Raw genomic sequence first — 17073 nt, 5'->3', positions numbered from 1 at the left:
TCTGTCCATATCTTCCCTCTAATCTCCTTGCTAAACCCTACTTCTGTTTCCCAGCTGGTCTTTCTCAGACACCCTCTCTTTCATCCAATCTAAGTGGTTCCTATCAAAATACAGCTTTGATTATCTCACCTTACTCACTTTGCAAGCTGTTTGCTGATGCCAAATCCAGCTCAAGCATGGAGTGTGCTGGTGCTCTTACACTGCCTGGCAAGCCTTTTCCCTGGGGTGTTATGGCCAAGCAGGCTAAATGGGCCAGCCATTAACTAAGAGTGAAGGCAGGGTTTGAAATTTAATAACTACTACGGAGGAAGGTCTGAAGGAGGATTATGTGCTGAGGATTTCTTTAGTGTGTGTGGGGGATGACAAGTTTAACAGGTTTGATTTCTCTAAGACTGGATAACTCTGTGCTTTAGACAGTCAGCAGTTACCAGAGGTGAAAAGATAGTCAGGAAGGGTGATGGATGGAGTGAATCAGAAGGAGAGTTACCCACCTAAAGTTTAAGTTTAATATAGGGAAGATTATTTCAAGACTGAGTCCTTATATTCAGCTGTTGTAAAGCATTATTAAAACACGATGGCATAAGACTCAGGAGTAGTTTGGAGGTTATACTTATTTCATTTGTTTCTGGAATACATTTTCTGTAACCTCCTTCATAGCTGTGTTTTTGCTGTATATATACAATGTAAGAAGTTAACAGTGAAATAAAATTATGCTTCTTGTCTCAGTTGATGTTAGAAGCAATTACTGCCTTTTTTTTAGAAATTTCACTGTCTGGGTTAATAACATCATATTGATGCTCCTTTTATGATTGCTAAGTTACAACCAACTGCATCAATATCATGGTCTTTTAGGAAGAATGGAATAGAATAAGTGAGTTTGTGCTTTGGCCATTTGATCAGACACACTGTAGTATAGAGAATTTTATTGTAATGCCTTCAGATATTTCTTTAGGCAGTAAAAATGATTCTTGTGGCAGTGGTAATGTAGGCTGCTTCAAGTCCTTATGTTCTTACAGCCTGTTTGATCATTGCTTGTCTGAGGAATGATAATTTAGGAAAAGGAACAGATTTTATCTCTTTCCTTCCTGTTTCTTCGTCATTTGGCTCAAAAACTCATGATGGAAAACAAGAAGTTTTGACAATGTTAGAGAAGTAGCATTTTTGCCATATGTGTACACACAGACACACACACGGATGCACGTACATATATGCCAAAATGCAAATGGCTTTTCTGGGGGGTATTTTTATCTCAAATAGTCCACAGTTATGGGACATCAAACTTTAATTAAAATAAATATTGACATCCCTAATCTTTCACTCCTTACACATCATCAAAGCAGTATATCCATTAAGATGTTGGTGTCTGTATACTATTTTGAAAACATTTCCTCTCTAAACTCCTCAGTCATCACAGATCACAAGAAAAGCAGGTTGGAAAGGTGCTGTGGAGGTCATACAGCCCACCTTGACCTCAAAGGTAGGCTAATTTCTAAGTTAGATTCAGATGTCTGCAGGACTTGCCAGGTTGAATTTTGAAAATCTCTATGGATGGAGATTTTGCTGTCCCTCTGTGCAATCTGTTCTGAGAAATCACTGCTCTCATGTTGAAAAGTGCTTCACTTCCCTTGTGCAGCTTGTGCCTTTTGTCCTTCATTGTGCATCCCGTAGAAGATTCTGTCTTCTCAGTACTGCTTCATTTTAGAGTTTAAAACAGCAATTAGGTGTTTTTTTCAGGCTCAGTTCCCTTAACCTCCCTCCTTTGAACAGACACTCTCCCTCAAGCCCTGACCATCTTACTGGGCCTACACTGGGCTCTCTAAATGACATTTTTAATGGTTTGTGTGGATATAAAACGGGGTAGAAAGCGCTGGGAGACTCTCGCATCTGAGTCCTTCTCTTCCAATTAACATTATAGTTCTCATTAGCTTGAGTGCAGACACACTTGATCTCCTGTGCTGCTTCACTTCAGAAACAAATTACATTTTCTAAAGCATTTCCTATTCAGCTTTATAAAGAAATACACAGTAAAGTTCAGGAAACACTAGTCTATGCCCCTCATTAAGATCTCAAGCCCTGTAATTAGGTTAGAGAAATTTTGGAAATTGATGGGTTTGGGGTTGTTGGGTCTTTTTCTGATAGAACTTCCTCCAATTTTCTAGATTTTTTTTTTTTTAATACAGTTAAGTTTTAAGAAATCATTAAAAAAAAAAAAAAACTCCTGGTATTTTTTTGGTTGCATGTAGTTCATAGGTGATATACACATTCTAATGTCTGTCATCATTATACAGAGAAAATATTTTATAAAAGTATTTTAGATTTTTTTAACTCATATTAGAAAATGTCTCATTCCTTCCCATGTTATGGGTAACTAGACTTGAAAAAGAATTCCCCAAAATCTAGTGATAGTATTCTGTAAAACCTCTCTCTGAAATACTTCTTCAGAAAATATGACAAAAAAATATTTCTGTGTTTTGTACAAAGGTAATAAGAAGCTACAATTGAAGGATAAGTGATATAGCATTGCCAAAACACTTGTAAGTTACATCAGAATCCCAAATCCTACTTGACACTCATTAATGCAATTTTATTTTGTAATATCTTAGAACATTACTTTTACTATCTTAATGTTGTAATATTTTGCTCTATTTGGGATGATTAAAAAGATGTTTACAATATTCCTGCTGAACCCTTTGTCACCTATTATAATGAATCTATGATGCTCAGATCTGAGTATTTCCCTTGACCTTTGAAACCACAGAGGCTTGTGCTTTATTGTAGAATCACTAATCTGATGGCTCATACAAAATTCTCTGAAGTTACTGATAACTGTTAATTGAGTCAGCTGTGGGTCATGAATTTCCATTAGGAAATTAATTTTTTTTTTTGATTGGTAATTTTACTATTTCAAATATGAGACACTTTTTGCACTTCCTTTAAAGCAGAATTTCTTAGTTCTGATTATTATAAAAAATGGAACCCCTAAATTGACAGAATGTGGGGAGCAGGAAGGAAAGGCATTCATTTAAATGATTAAATTATTACTGCTGGAAATTTTATAGTAGAAACTAACCTTTAAATCTGAATTTTATATTGAAGAAGTTCAAAGTTTGCACAGGAAGAAAGAAAGGAGTTTTCTAGAGTAGATAAAAAAAAAAAAAAAATGAAGTGATAGTTTATTGAGAGAAAGAAAAGAAAGGACCAGGCCATTTTCAAGCTGAAAAAATAAGTAGTGATTCTCTTGAAACACATTTTTTCCTATGTCATTTAAAAGAAAAAACAAAAAAACCCAAAAAAATAAAAACCAAACAAACAACAATCAAAACAATACACCACCAAATCAAAAACCAGATGACCATGTTTTTGTGGGTTTTTTTTTCTTTTTCCCTCTACAATCCATTCCTAATGGAAATATTTTGAAAACAACAACAAGAATTTTTCTATTAATGGAAAAGGATTTTCTGTCTGAGTTGTTCTGGAAGTATGGACAATACAGTCAATAAAGTAAATGGTGGAATGGGGAAAGTGACAGGCAGTGATAATCAGCTCCATTTACTTCAAAACCCAAAAGGAGTTCAATATATAGAAAAATTCTCAATGTGTCAATTGAGCTGGAGATTTCAGTAGAGTAGCTGAGACTCTGGAAGTCCCATTTTTGCATCAAATTTTTAAATCTGTTTTTATTTTAGAAATTTTGATGTGTATCTTAACTGTGTTGCTATATTACATTACACAGACCAATTAGTAATGAATTAAGAAATAAGGTGAATCAAGAAAAGTGTCCTTTTCAAAAAAAGTAGCAATTTGAAATACAGTATGCTTTTACTTCATTGTCCTAAACATTTTGTAATTATATAATGGGGAAAAACATGAAAATGTTTTCATATATTTCTATGTATTTCTGATCCTTATTTCTGAAAGTCTGTATCATCAGTTGTGAGTTTTCTGTTGAGAGTATAGGATTACCAATAATTTTGTATTAAACTTCAAAGCATTTTTGAAAAATCAAATACTTTTCTTGCAGTTCAGAATATTCAATGTTTAAACACTGTTTGGAAATCTAGTGGCCAACTGAAAAAGAGCAACTTTAAATTTGTGCTTTATAATTTCTCCTTAGCTGGTTTTACAAAAGGAAGAATAGGTTTGAGAAAAAGTTGAAGTTTTTCAAGTGTTCTGTTTTTTTCCCACGCAGTTCAACAACTGGAAATCAGTTTCATGACAGTAGAATCTGGGACACAATTTCAGATCAAAATCCACCTAATTCAGCCTTTCCTCCATGATATTGACTAAGTCATGTATTTTTAGTAAAAAATTAGATTGTCAACTGATACAATGCGATTTAATGTTCTCCAGAACGAGAGCAGAGCAGATAAAGAAAAATGTTTCATCATTAATTCAGTACTTAGTGTTTATGTGTAAAGTGATGTTCAAACAGCACAGTAAGGAATTTCATAGTAACACACAGAGTTCCTCCTAGATGATGTATTCTGAGGTAAATGCCATCAGTGCCTCACCATTCGAGACAATCTTCATCACTGTTCAGCAGCCTCATTCCTGGCTGCTAGAAGTACAGCAAGGTACTAGAATGATTGTGGTGCTTTCAGAAGAGGAATCTAAAAATTAAATTATTTCATATTTCCTGATGAAAAGCAAACAGCTGGTGCTGTAAGTTTAATGAGTTCTGTAATGTTTCTAGAAAGGCTCTTTTGTTTATAGTCTTATCAACAATCTGTGAACATTAATACTGTAATCTGAAAATGGAGTAAAACCATATAGATACTTGACTTAATGACTTAGAAATTATATAACAGCAGTGTTCATCATGGAAGATGACTCGATGTTCACTATCCTCATCTTTTCAAGGCTCTAAAATCACTGCATGATTGATGCTAAACAATATTTTTTGTCAGTCTTAGCTCACAGGGAAATAAATGCATGGCTAATAAAGCTGAAACCCTTTAAATATTAACTTCTTTGCAGGATCAAATATTTCAGCTAAGAGATGTTGCTTTGCTTAAATAATATGCAATGTTTATATTTTAAATAATACCAAATAAATATAAAAATTATTCAAAATTTGCAATATATTAAATAGAAATATTTTTTTAAATTTTCTCAATTAGATCTAGGTGCTCCTAAACTGCTAATAATCTTAGGATGCCAAGAAAATCAGATTTGACTCAAAATGAGATAAACTGAAACAAAATCTCTGCACCCACTGATTTTATATAGGTTAACTAATGACCAAAACTATTTTTCTACATCAGACACTGTTTAACATCCAGTTATTTAGTGTTTCCATTAGGCATGCCTCATAGTGGTATTAAACATGCCTAATAGTGGTATTAAACATGCCATTATGGCCTGTTACTGGAGGGTGACTTTCTGCATTAAACTGTTTAATGCTTGTGCTTCTTGTCTTTCCATCCCAGCTAAAGATCTCAGTGACAGCATCATGCACTGAATGTTTAGAGGAACCATTTTCATGGATAGCCATTTTTTCTTGTTTTCTAACTAAATACTAACTAATAAGTGTTCTGGTCATGTTTATCCTGATACTCAACAGCCCAGACTTGTTCTTGTTTTGTGTAATACTGTTTTTTTAAAATTTTATTGTCCTGGAACTGTGTCTCCGGAAGCATTTCCTTCTGACATCCTCACTGGCTAAAAACCATTAGTCACTTCTGCCTTTTTCAGTCTTTGGGAGCACATCTGACAAATCACACTCACAAGAGTTCTGCTCTCAGCCCATAAATGCTGCCATTTCTTATCTGTAAGGGGATGTATCACCACTCTGTGCCTCGGGCTGCTATAGGTCACTGTGAGCATCGAACTATTTCAGAGTTCAGAACAATCATTGGATTTCCTGTTAACATCTCTGGACCCAAAAAATAGCCAATGACATGCTGGCAAAGCCTGATACTTTGTGAACATCAGATGTCACTAATATATTCAGTAGCCATTAGTTTTTGATGGTTTGGACTAATTTTTTAGCTCTTGCTCTTCCACTGGTCTACAATGTGCATTTGGATGATTGCATATATTTCAGGGTTTTTCTTCTCTTTGTAAACTCTGTGTTTGCTAGAAATTTTAAAACAGTGAATAAAACTTATAAAAGAGAACAGAGAAGGGAACCAACCCAAATCTGTCCTTATTCTGTGAACATCTTTCTATGATTATTTCCTGTGTTTCTGTAATAAGAAACATCATATTGCATGTTTAGGGTGATTGGTATAGTCCATATGCATATACTTGAGCAGAACTATTTTTTTCTGGATATTTTTTACCTATGTCAGCAGTGGACAGAGTGGTTTGGAACAAGAATAGGAGATCTGAAAATCAGGGGGAAGAAAAGAGCATTTTTCCTTTTGTACATGCAGTGACTATATATCCTAGATTCCAGGCCAACTATAAGAATTTTCGTTTTTCTTTTATGTCTTGAAATATTGCTCTTGCATTAAATCCTGTTTCTCCTTTTCTTTCTTCTTTTTTTTTTTTTTTTTTTTTTTTGTTACGTATGTAGGTTTAGAAACTGCAAATGGCATAATTTTTTTACATTAACTTCTGATTTTTCTGCTGCCTTATCTTAATTTTTAGCTTCATTAGTGTTTAAAAGTAGTCTTTGCCGACTTTCTGTCTTCCTGTCCTGCTTGTCACAATAAGCAGAAATGGGAAGAGGAAGGTCATGATTCTAAAATAGTATAATTACTATTAAAATAGTAGGAAGAAAATTCATTAAAGGTTACTGCTTTCTTCTTCTTCAGCCCTACACAGTTGCATTAAATATCACACTGCATGCAAGGTTGTCATCTGATGCAATTTATCCAGGAGTGGAGTACTTCCTCCTCTGAAAATGAATGTAGATTACAGTGCTAGTAATAGAAAATATATTTAATAATTAGTAAAATAATAAGATATAAAAATTATCTCCATTTATGCCTTTAAAGAGGAGAAAGAGGATGTTCTAAAAACTGTTTTATTCAGTTGAGATAATTAAGACCAAACTGAGTTCCTTGTCTGGATTTCTTTGGTAAAGAGATGAAGTGGATGTCCAATCTAGTTTTAAATACAAGTGATGAAGCATTTGCCACTTCTCTGTCCCAGCTGCGTGGATTAAATATGGTGCAGTATCCATAGAGAGTAGAATACATATAAAAGTAAACAACCAAAACAAAACCCAAGCACAAAATAAACTCTGAGAAAATGGTTTCATATATTTTAATTTTTTTTTTTTTTTTGAAAAAAAATAAAAGGAAAGACAGGTAATCTGTTTCACTTTGGTATCTGTTTAAACAGATAAAAGCTGTTTTTCTTCCATGAGAAGATGTTCTGTTTTGTATCAGTATAGCAGATTACCGTATGTGTTTGTTCAAGTGTTAATGCTTTCTTTAAAAAGTTGGCTTTTTGAAGGTTAGGGGTGGGTTGAGAGGAAAGGTTAATTTGGTTTTGTTTGATTTGTGTCACTTTGAAATGGATTTGTATCAAACTGGAAATGCCATTTTTATATGAGAATAAGAATAGGAATATGGAGTTTTGTGTAGTCTGGCTAGTGGCATGTTCTCTCTGTAGAAAAAGTGTAATGGAAAATCCGGACATACTGTGAGTAGTTTTCACACCTCCTAAGTTTAGCCATCTGTGGCAGATGATCTACTCTGTTTGTTGTCAGGTTCAACTGCATTTCTTTAAAAGGTGTGAGGATTATGCTTGCCCTGGGATCAAATGAGCGAATTTTAGGGGGAATTTTTATGCTTCAGAAAATGAGGGATGGAGGGAGAGGGAAAAGTTTCAGGCAGAAGGAAGTTTAAGGGGGACACTGAGAAATTGCAAAGTGAGAGAAAAATACTTGCAATATGAACTGAAGGAGAAATCAACTTTTCCCACTGAGGCAGAGGGGCTTATTCAGAGTCTACTGCAAGACCTGATAGCTGGTGAGTTCTTAGGGTGGATTGAAGCCTGGAAGAGAAGTATCAGCAATCAAGGAGAGTTTCCCAACTATTCTATTCTATTCTATTCTATTCTATTCTATTCTATTCTATTCTATTCTATTCTATTCTATTCTATTCCTATTCCTATTCCTATTCCTATTCCTATTCCTATTCTATTCTACTGTTCTAACAGTGTGCAATATTGTGACCATGGTATATAATACCAGAGCTAAAAAATACGCTTTCCACTAACAGACTGTGTTGTATTGGTAATTTTAAGGCAGTTTTGGAAAGAGGAGGGGGAATTTGATGCAGCCCATTCTGCAGGTGCACAGCAGTATGGATGAAGCCATACTTCAGCCATGAAGCCAGGGCTGAGCAGAAAGGACAAAAGAGGCTTTGCTGTGATGGCTGTAGAAAGGCCTGAATTAGGCAGGTGGGCACTTGGTGAGTTTGTCTAATCTGTGCCTTACAGCAGCAGCTACATGGCCATTGTTCCCCAGCATGAACCACATTTTAGAGAAAGTGGTTAATCAGGGCTCTTGCTTACTCTGCCACCTTTAATCTTAGACAGGGGAAGTAAAGCATCATGAGTACAGAATAAAGTAAATATTGCCTGAATGATCAAACTGAGCCAAACCCAGAACCTTTGATTGCTGAGGAGAGGTGTAATTTTTGAAGAGTTGAAAAGGTGGTGAGATTCCTGAAAAAGAACAAAAGGATTAAAACTCTGCTTCAGGCAGATACTACATGAGTAGCCAAAAGCAGGAATTGAAACTGCTCTGGTTGTAGTGAGTGGGAATGACCTCTTGTCCTGAGACATTTACTGGTGGAATCTGTGTTACATGTGGGTGTTTCCACAGTTGTCAGGAGAAACAGGTGTGATTATAGGGTGAGCTGAAGAAAAATGGCACCTTCTTGCAGTTCAGTCGTCTGGAGGACTAGCTCAGATTAACTCTGCACATGATGCCTGTGCTTGGGCAGATGAATCCTCACTCTTGTGAACAAACAAGGGCTGTGGCACAGCATGTGGTGTCTCGTCAGCTCCCATCCTGTGGAGGAAGTCTGTAGTGAAGGAGAGGCAGAAAAAGCCAAGATTTTCTCACACCATTTTTGCATGGTTTTGTTTTTGGGTTTTTTTTTTCCATTCCCTATGCAACAAGATTGATATTTCTATTCTTTCAAAGATAAAGGGGGAGTTTTGATTGTTTCAGTATTTTTTAGGTTTTTTTGGGGGTTTTTTAATTGTCACTAAAAATTTGCAAAGTAGCCTGATAGCTGTTGAAAACAGATGGTGCTAATTCAGCATATGGATATCATACTGATAAGTATAAACTGTTCTGAATTTTTCTCATGAGTATTTTCTGGCCAGGATTCTCAGCTAGATTGAAAAGGAAAAGAAATTAAAGTATATTCTCATTTACTGGGAAAATATTCTTTATAATTTTCCATAGATGAGATCTGAGTTTTAAATAAAATGTATTATGCGGACTGAGGGGTATGACACATGATGATTTGTTACATGATAGGAAATGGTGTATTATTGATTTCTATTAGTGAATGAGCCCATGCTAAGGCTATTTCATTACATGCAGAAAGATTTATTCCAAGGATTTTGTTATTTGAAGATAAAGTTGACTGATGTCTTTCTCTATTGCCACAACTAGCTTTGCAATCAACAAATTCCAGAGCTAACAGTTAATATTTTGGTACAATATCCTTTAATGTAGTTTGTTTAAATTACCAGTGGCAGAATCTCATTGCCTCTGTATTGAAGCACATTACTAAGGTACGGTTCTTTGTTATCAGTTAAATCCAAAAATGGGTTGTGTTGGAGACAGGGCTCATCATGTGCAAACAATATCTGTATCTTAATCTACCACAGGCATCAGATTGTCCATCCACATCATAGAAATTTTGATAACTTTTTATAACTTTTTGGCAGAGAAGTTCAGAGTATTTTCAGTTCTGAATTATGTACAATTCTTTTTAAACTGTCAGTGAAACACCAGAAGGCAGAAAAAGAAGTGATGAATGATTAAGAAACACTAATTATGTTGTAGTGTAATATACAATGTTATAGTACATAGTCACCATGAATCTACAGGCTTTGACTTAATCTTGTTAAGCATCTACCTCAAAGGAGTTCTAGTTTTGCCATTTTTATTTCTCCATATAGTGAATCTTCCTCTTGTTCAAGTTATTGTTATTCAATACATAGACTCCTACATGGACTCTTTGTCCTCTGTTTTGTCATTTATATCATAATCTTTTGGGTTGTCAAAGTAAAATATACTTAGCAATTCTCCTCTTTAGAAACCTTCCTGAGTCATGTGGAAGATGATGTATAGAAAAATCCAAAAAAGCCATTAATTTTGTTCCTTTTTTATTTAAAAAAAAAAAATAAATGGATACCTTCTTAAAAGTAATTAGCAAGTGAGGAAAGATTTTAATTCACAGAAAAAGGGACTGGTTTAAATTCTTTATCAGTCTTTGGCCCTGGAGTAGGGCTGTAGTACCTAGCTCTCAGAGTATGAAATGGAGTCTACTGAAAACAGAGTAGTGCAACAAGAGTAGAATAGTATTTTCTTTCTGTGAAGTCTCTCAATAGTTTTTAGTTTACTGATATATAAATAAAATACTTGAGAATATTTAACATATCTTAGTACAAAGCATATAAAACAAGCATTTAGGAAGCATCAATAGGTATTGCCTAAATAGCAGCTGTATATTTCCTGCAATGTTTTCAAGGCTTTCATAGCAAAGCATGAAATCTGTATTTGTCATTCAGAAGAGAAATTCTGACCATGTTCCTCTGGTTGGAGGACAGGCTTTTCCCCTTCTCATCTCCTTTCCCCCTTTCCCTTCCTTTTTCTTATTTTTCCTTCTCTTCTTTCTCAGAGATTGAATAATGGGGAAAACATTGAGCCCATTTGGTAAAGAGATTCCAATGCAGAAGTAGTACTCAACTCTGACAATTTGACTCTTTCTATTGGCTTGAGAGATGCCCATTGTCCGAATCAATCTGCCAGAGGTTTTTCTCCATTGCAAAATAACTGAGATACCTGTAATTCTGTAAATATTTAATATAATTAAACAGTGAATCTCTCACATAAACTGCTATCCCAGTACACCTTGCAAAGACAAGTGATATGGTTGCAAAGATAAATAGCAAAGGATAGGGGGAAATTAGCAAAGAGGGGGAAATTAGGAATAAAAAGAAAATAATGAGTTTTGAAGGTAATGTTACTGTGAGTTAACTGAAAATGTTTCCCTTTTATAGAAGGGTTAAACTATGAAAGAAAAAAAATTACAAAAAGTAGTAAATTGTACTTAGGCAATTGGGGAAAAGGACTGTTTTCAGTGGCCAATAAAGCAAACAGTATAGATATGATCTGTAGAGGTAAGATAAGGGAAGTAAAATGTAAGCTTGTGAATAATGTGTATGTTGTCTAAAATCCTTTCAATGAACATACATGGAAGGTTGTTTCAATTACACTATTTAAATCAAAGTTTCAAAACAATGGATTTCATTTTTTCTTATGAACATATTTTTCAGTGATGTATTACTGCTGATTTAAACTGCTACTTCTAATTTTTAAAAATGGAGAAGGGAATTGCCCCATTACCCTTTATAGGCAAATTTGTCAGTCCTGTTGCAAATGAATACCAAATCAGTTAGTCTGTGTAAAACTGACTTCTGTGCAAACAACTAGAAACAGCTATTACATCTGCTCTCATAAAGTAGATGAAATGTAGACTTAGATCCCTTTGAAAATCACAGTGTAAGGGCCACATCTGCCTGTAGTTTGCATATCAAATTCCTTTTGAATTTTTCCCTTCTCCCCTCATGATCAAAAGAAGCATATGGGCTTTTATGTGTTTAACTGAGGATAGAAGTTGGTATCTCACGTCACATCAGCTGTGTACTTTGTTGTCTCTCTTGCATTTGAAGTGAAAATGGCAATTTCAAACAATTTCACAGAGAAAATGAAGGAGTAAAGGAATGAAAAGTACAAAAGTGTTTATCTGAGGAATGAATAACTCTGACTGACATGAAGGAAAGCAATAAAATCTGAAAAATTCTTATTGTTTTGGAATAGACTATTTCTAAAAATTGCATATTGGTGTTAACGGAAAAGAAATTTATCTTTAGGGGCCTCCAAAGGAGTGGAAAAAAAAAAAAGAGAGAAAGACTGACTGGCATCTCAGTGCTGCTGTGTAGTGATTTTGAAACTAGTTTTCTGCCTGACTGCTCAGTCCCCAGAGCAACATCTTTGCAGAAAAAAAAAGGACAAGAGTTACATTGAAGGAAAGCTCTAGTATATTACTCATGAAGCAGGGTATTTCACTTCCTGATACAAGGCCAAATTCAGCTCATCAAATTAATCTTCAACTACCCTTGCCAGCAATGGCACACAAGCCAAGGCAGTACTGGTTGTATGATAAGGTTTTACTATGGGTTAGAATTTGTTCGGAGCATGTACTCCATTCTCAGCATTGCTGACAAGACCAAATTTTATTAACTGCATGATTCTATATATTTACCTTACCATAGACATCTCATCTGCTTCCCTACACCTGATGGCTTCATTGGAGGGTTCCCACCTTCTATGGTTCTTCATGCTATAGAAGTGTCCCTGTGTCAGCCTTAGCCAGTGGAGAGAACCTTCTCTATATTTGTGCTCTAACATTTGTTAACCAGGGATCAACTTCTCATCAGCAGTTACCACATAATAGGTATTAAGTCCAGAAGTGTCCATAGAAACCTACACGAGAAAGTTTCTTTACACAGGACAAGTTACAAAACATTTGTTCAGGACCACTGCACCTATAGGAAGATGTAGTCAAGGAGTCCGTACTTACAATGAAGTAATCTAATCCTAGTGTTAATATCTTTAGGATCTGGGTCTCATTTGCAAGCAATTTTAAAGATACTGTTAAATTACTAAGAAATCCTTAATGAACGATAACAGATTTTCATGGATTCTTTGTAGTAAATTACATGTTTAAAATAATGAATTGCCAAAATTTCTGATTCTTCTGATACATTTCTAACAATGAGGAGCACATGCTGTAATCCTGAGTAACACATTCCAACTCTTTATAAGTAGAACAGCTGTCTTACAATTGCAATTATAACTGTGCATTTTGGGGCTTTGGAGGGGTTGCGTTCAGGAAGGTTTTTTTGTTACATGAGAAATCCGAGATGTAAGATTTGGAAAGTGAACTACAGCACAGGCTTCACCTTAACAATCTGCATTGGTCCCAACCCTAGGTGATTTTTTTTCTGAATAGGAGAGTAATTTCTATCCTTCCACTACCTGACATCTTATCTGGTGAAAAGAGTTAATTTCCAGTAATTTCATTAACACATCAGCATCTATCTCTCAACCTGATTCTGGTCATAAGTTTTCCATGACAGTTTATTGATTGCATGGTCCTTGTTTGAAGACAAAAATTACTATTTTCATTGTTTTTCTGGTAGCAGGAAAAACCAGAATACAGCCCACTTTCTGCTGACATTTCAAGTTTGCTGCAAATTAGTGTCATATGTTTCAGGGAATCTATCCCTGAGGAAAGTGAGTTTTTGTTCTTCTGCAGTATGGAACAGGATTTTCACCATACTGTTGAGTCTTCTGGGGATTGTGGCAGAGGTGAAGCCTCATCTGTAATCCACTTTACCTTTGCTTTTCACAGCAGTACAGGCTGTAGTAGTCTGACATCCCTGTGTCTATTGTATAGCCTGGTGATGACAAATTAATAAGCTGCTGTCATCACAACTTAATTGGCTTCTGCAAATATACAGAATATATATATGTATATATATAATGTATACATATTGTATACATTATTTTCAGGATTTTTCCCTACTTACAACATATATATATATAAGAGCAGGTCTCTTTTGCCAGCTCCAAAGGGGGCCAAAGAAGATGATGAAGTTTGTGTTGTGATCACAGAAAATTTTAAAAGAGGAATGAATAATAAGTATTACATATTTACTAGTAAAATTCAAAACATGCAAGAAGTATGCAATAATTGTATGCTCAAGTGTTAAAGCTGAGCTTCTGTGTAAATGAAACTAATATCCAAATATGGCTACTTGAATGGAGAACAGCATATCATGTTCAAAAACTCATTTGAGAAGAGGACAAGAAAGATTGAGTAGCTAGAATCAAACACAGTGTTTAGAGGTAGAAATTCATCACGGGTATCCTGAGCCATTCAATCCCCCAAAGTAAACTCTCTCTTTAAAATATAAAAAGCAGCAGATCATATTAGTATTTCCTAGTAAGTGACTGATTCTTGAAATGGGTCAAAGTCTTGCTGGCTTTGTCAACAATTACATCAAATTAAAAGAGACAAAAAATAGGTAGAAAAATGTATTTTTAGGAAGATTCACAAGGAACAGGATGGTGATTGCAAAAGAGTTATTCCAAAGTCACCAGGCAATTTCACAGAGTTCACAAGCCTTTGTCCAGATGACCTCTATCAATTCCTACTCGGGCAATAACTCACATCAAGACTAATGTGTATTGGCAAGGCAGAAAAGCAAGATTTTGCTAAATCTGTTTGCATGCAACCTTCAGCTCAGTCTTTTGGCTTCCTTACTGTGATGTTATCTCGTCACTTAACTGCAAGACTGAGAAGATTTTCTCCTGTGTTTATTTCAAAACTTTTTTAGGCTTGAGGAATGGAGTTAGAAGGGAAAGATAATTTGTTCCTCAGTTCTTTAGTTTGTAGTATTGCGGAGAACTTCTCTGTAGCTTTACATCAAACATGAGCCTAGGCCTTATTTTAACAAGGTCAGCTTTGCCTCAGAAGCATATCTGATTATCATTAAGTCCATCCTGAAGGGATATTCCAGACTAGTGTAAAATTATACAAGAGTTAGAAATAAGGAAATAACATTTATATGAGTATCATGGTAAGACAAAAAACCAGAATAATTTACTTTTAGTTTTTGGAAGTTGCACTCAACATTTAGAGTGATGATTTGCTAAACAAAATTTTTTTTAAAAAAATTAGGGAGGGTGCTAGTAGTTAGCTAGAAGTGAACTGACTAGAATTAAGATGGAAAACATGGAAAAATATAGTAGAAAACGTCATTGTTTATTCAGTGAGAAATCTTCTAAGGCCATCCATCTGACATCTAACTTAACCTTTAACCAGTGATTGTAAGGCCTAAAAATGCCTGCTTGTATTTGATAGGTGTATGTGGCTCCAGAGTGGTCTCATGAAGATTTCTGCTCCATCTTTCCTTTGGGTACTTCAAATGTAAAGTGAGCATACATTATAAATGTGAGACAATGACCAGAAATACAGTGATAGGACTAGACAACACAATTACTCCTTTCCACTCACAATTATTTTTGATAAAGACATTAGAATTTGACTAGGTCAGCCCTAGCCTTTTTCTTCCCCACACATTCCCCATTCAACAAAGTCAGTAGAAATGCAAAAACTAATAACAGCCATGTTAAAGTTGTCTGTCAAAATATTGCAGTTGAACTTCCCTTCAATCTACTAAGACAGTTCCCAGGGAGCATGCTGACATAAGTGATAATGAAAATATCCAGGAACAAGAAAAATGCACACAGTTTATCGCTGCACTAATTATCTTTTTCTTGTCCCAGTATAAATCTCAAGTAAAAGTAATTAAGTCTTCCTTTTGTGAGAATAGTAGCTAAAAACTAGAGGTTATCAATACGTTGTCAAAATCAAGTGTAACATCTTCCTATAATATCTGTTAGTCTAAGTTTATTCCTATACAGAGATATCTAAAACCAGATTCTTTTTTTTGTTAAAACTCATAGTACACTGAGACACATATCAATACGTTGTCAAAATCAAGTGTAACATCTTCCTATAATATCTGTTAGTCTAAGTTTATTCCTATACAGAGATATCTAAAACCAGATTCTTTTTTTTGTTAAAACTCATAGTACACTGAGACACATAAACCACATAGACATTGAGATTTATGCATCAGCAACTTAACTATTATCTGAAATTATTAATTCTATAAAGTATTGTAGACCTTTTAATGACTATTTTATTAATAGTGCTTCCCAATACCAGTGACCATCTGTGACTGCTTCACCATCTGTGATCCTTATTTCAGTTCAGGAGGGGAAACTAACAGTGGTATTACACTGATTTTGCAATATAAAACATTAGCCAACTAGACCTACTGTAGATGATTAATTTGTCTTTGCTTATAAGTGCACACTGAGCAAGAAAAAATTAGCTCCTCTGATTTGTTGGCACAACATGGGTTTGTGAAATGGCCAAAGGAAGCTGAAAAGATTAAATTGCTTTTATTGAAATCTGAAATGTGCAAAAGTTGATGGAATTTAGATGAAGAGAATAAAAGAGCTTAAATGGCACTTGAAAAGGTGGTGAATGTTTCCTTAAAGGTCTGTGGCAAGCGATGTGTTGATTATTATAATGTTTTAAAGCTAGGTAACAGAGGACCAGCAAAAAGAAATTGTCAATACTTCCTCAAAACTTGTACAGTTTGTTGATGCCATATTAAAATAAACTGAGAATATACTGATTTATAAACTCCTACTTAAAATTAATATTATTTCTATCTTATCTGAATGAAGTAGCATTTATTTCAAAAGAAATGCCATTTTTAATTAAAAGCAGTTAATCCTTGCAGAAATGCTGTCCTTGTCTGCAGAGGCAGGAGAGTTTATTTGATCAATATTGGTTTTATTCTTCTCTTATTAAATTGGGCTAAAATGTTTCCATATGTTGATAATAACATGTCTACATTCTGTAATGTCTGAGCTCATTTTCCTTTTGTTTCAGTGTGCATGTGTAGATCAACCTCTTTTCCTTTGCTAAGGCAAGATTTGTAAGAAGCTTTTAGGGAGATAGGATTTCAAAATCATTCAGGTCCTGCTTTTTAAGGTGTATACATTGCATGGGAACCTAAACTTTAAAACTAAAGAAAAAAAAAAAAAATTCATAAACATTTCTGATTTAGGATGCAAATTGAATTGCATCTAACCAGTTGCATTGCCTACTTCCCTAGCTGATGAAGAGAGATTGGCACCTCAAAAAAATTAATTATCAGCCTAAGGTAGATACTTCTAAATCAGGATTAATCACTCTTCTTCTGTGGGGAAGTCTGGAC

The 17073-nt window shown here is 34.8% G+C and overlaps 1 protein-coding gene across 8 annotated transcripts in view; it reads left to right on the top strand.

The window, feature by feature from the left end:
- PCLO (piccolo presynaptic cytomatrix protein) overlaps positions 1 to 17073 on the top strand; it is a 318646-nt gene that overhangs the window by 161715 nt on the left and 139858 nt on the right. The window lies entirely within an intron of this gene.

This window comes from Lonchura striata, chromosome 5, assembly GCF_046129695.1.
Source record: "Lonchura striata isolate bLonStr1 chromosome 5, bLonStr1.mat, whole genome shotgun sequence".
NCBI lineage: Eukaryota > Metazoa > Chordata > Aves > Passeriformes > Estrildidae > Lonchura > Lonchura striata.
This window is presented reverse-complemented; position numbering and strand designations above follow the sequence as displayed.